The sequence below is a fragment of the Hetaerina americana genome, unplaced genomic scaffold (genome assembly GCF_022747635.1).
Source record: "Hetaerina americana unplaced genomic scaffold, ioHetAmer1.1.p SCAF_584, whole genome shotgun sequence".
Taxonomy (NCBI): domain Eukaryota; kingdom Metazoa; phylum Arthropoda; class Insecta; order Odonata; family Calopterygidae; genus Hetaerina; species Hetaerina americana.
This window is the reverse complement of record NW_027287188.1, coordinates 10,001-12,500: the sequence shown is the minus strand read 5'-3', so window position 1 is coordinate 12,500 and position 2,500 is coordinate 10,001. Positions and strand designations below refer to the sequence as shown.

General features: G+C 61.2%; 1 non-coding gene and 1 pseudogene across 1 annotated transcript in view; both read right to left on the bottom strand.

Annotated features, from left to right (window-relative positions):
• LOC139694880 (large subunit ribosomal RNA) overlaps positions 1 to 2,249 on the bottom strand; it is a 4,866-nt pseudogene extending 2,617 nt beyond the window's left edge.
• A 224-nt stretch (positions 2,250 to 2,473) lies between these two features.
• Positions 2,474 to 2,500, bottom strand: part of LOC139694873 (5.8S ribosomal RNA) — a 155-nt gene continuing 128 nt past the window's right edge. Inside the window, exon 1 of the ribosomal RNA XR_011702228.1 lies at positions 2,474 to 2,500. This exon is cut by the window's right edge and continues 128 nt beyond it. This is a non-coding gene — a ribosomal RNA (5.8S ribosomal RNA).

The following is a 2,500-nucleotide window of genomic DNA, read 5'->3' as shown; positions in this document are numbered from 1 at the left end:
CGCGACACCTCCACGTGACCCTCTCCCGGATTTTCAAGGTCCGTCGGGAAATCACGGGCACCGCCGCAACTGCGGTGCTCTTCGCGTTCCAAACCCTATCTCCCTGCGAGAGGATTCCAGGGAACTCGAACGCTCATGCAGAAAAGAAAACTCTTTCCGTGGCTCCCGACGACGTCTCCGGGCTCTTTTAGGTTACCCTGACGAACCCCTTGTGAGGGCCCGACAAACAACGGTTCCGCTGCCGGGTTCCGGAATAGGAACCGGATTCCCTTTCGCCCGACCGATGGATCATTTTGCTTATGAAAATTTTTTCTATCGCCGTTAGCTTCGGATTTCTCCTAGGGCTTAGGATCGACTGACTCGTGTGCAACGGCTGTTCACACGAAACCCTTCTCCACATCAGTCCTCCAGGGCCTCGCTGGAGTATTTGCTACTACCACCAAGATCTGCACCGACGGCGGCTCCAGGCAGGCTCGAGCCCAGACCCTTCTGCGCACGCCGCCGCGACCCTCCTACTCGTCGCCGCGTCAAGCGGCACTCGACTCGGAGCCGAGTCCGCCCTGCGGCGACGGCCGGGTATAGGCACGACGCTTCAGCGCCATCCATTTTCAGGGCTAGTTGCTTCGGCAGGTGAGTTATTACACACTCCTTAGCGGATTCCGACTTCCATGGCCACCGTCCTGCTGTCTTAAGCAACCAACACCTTTCATGGTTTCCCATGAGCGTCGATTCGGGCGCCTTAACCCGTCGTTTGGTTCATCCCACAGCGCCAGTTCTGCTTACCAAAAGTGGCCCACTATGCACTCCGATCCCAGGGGCCCCCGAGGGGACCCCGTCTCCGGCTTCGATAAATCGAGCAAGCCGGAGTTCTCACCCATTTAAAGTTTGAGAATAGGTTGAAGCCGTTTCGGCCCCAAGGCCTCTAATCATTCGCTTTACCGGATGAGACTCTCCTCCGAGCGCAAGCTATCCTGAGGGAAACTTCGGAGGGAACCAGCTACTAGATGGTTCGATTAGTCTTTCGCCCCTATACCCAGCTCCGACGATCGATTTGCACGTCAGAATCGCTACGGACCTCCATCAGGGTTTCCCCTGACTTCGTCCTGGCCAGGCATAGTTCACCATCTTTCGGGTCCCAACGTGTGCGCTCTGGGTGCGCCTCCCCTCGCAATGAGGGATCAGACGCCCCGGGGGTGCGGGGACCGACGCCCGCCGGAGCGAGCGAACGACCCCGTCCTCCCTCGGCCGCCGGAACGGCGGCCTTCACTTTCATTGCGCCTATGGGTTTAGCGGAGCGTGTCCGACCCAACGACTCGCGCGCATGTTAGACTCCTTGGTCCGTGTTTCAAGACGGGTCGGGTGGACCATCCAAGCCGTAGCGTCGCGGACTCGAAACTTTCGACGCCGTCCGAGGACACCTCACGGTTCGCGGACAGCCCCACGGTGGGAAAGGGATCGGACCGGGTCCGGAACCCTAACCCCCGAGGGTGCTCGCGGAGGGCCGGACGCCTTGCGGCGCGTCGACTTTCGCTTCCTACCGTCGGACATCCGGCCTGGGATCCCGGGGTCCTTTTCCGCTCGAGAGCGGGCGGGACTCCACCCGGGCCCTTGGGGCCGGCGTCCGACGGGTCGCGACGTCCTACTCGGGGAGAAGTGCGTCACACCGACGACGAACATTCGAGGGCCACCGGGTGACGCGCCTGTGACGGGGGTCACCCCCCGCCCGCCGGCGCGCCATCCGTCAAGCGACCCTCGCCCGTCGCCGGCGAGACCTGAATCTCCCCTTTCGAAATTTCGGGTACCACCCGTTTACTCCCAAACGGTTTCACGTACTCTTGAACTCTCTCTTCAAAGTGCTTTTCAACTTTCCCTCACGGTACTTGTTCGCTATCGGTCTCGTGGCCGTATTCAGTCTTAGGTGGAGTTTACCACCGACTTTGGGCTGCACTCTCAAGCAACCCGACTCTGAGGAGCGCCCCTCCCGGGAGGCAAGCGCGGAGGTCGCACGGGCCTGGCACCCTCTCCGGGCCGTGGCCCCGTTCAAGAGGGACTTGGACTCTCCGGCGCCCCTCGGGAAATTGGACGCTCCCAAACGCCACAGCGCTCGGCGCCCCGCGGGGGGCGCGAGCTTTGGCCCTGGAGTCGATCCCTGTTCGCTCGCCGTTACTAAGGGAATCCTGGTTAGTTTCTTTTCCTCCGCTTATTAATATGCTTAAATTCAGCGGGTGGTCTCACCTGCTCTGAGGTCGGCCCAAATGATATAGTTGCCCGTGGAGAGGGAGTAATAACCGAGCCCCCACCGATCCGCAGGCGAACGCCGTCAAAAAATAACGAAGCGTCTCACCTCGACCGGCGGGGACGGGTCTCGCCCAATCTCCCGCAGAGCCCCCTATCAATCCGGGCGACGATCCATCCCAGCGAGGGATGCTCGTCGCCCCAGTACGCAAACGTTTCCGTTCGCGAACTGAATTGCCGGCCCTCAGCCAGGCGTAGCCCGGGA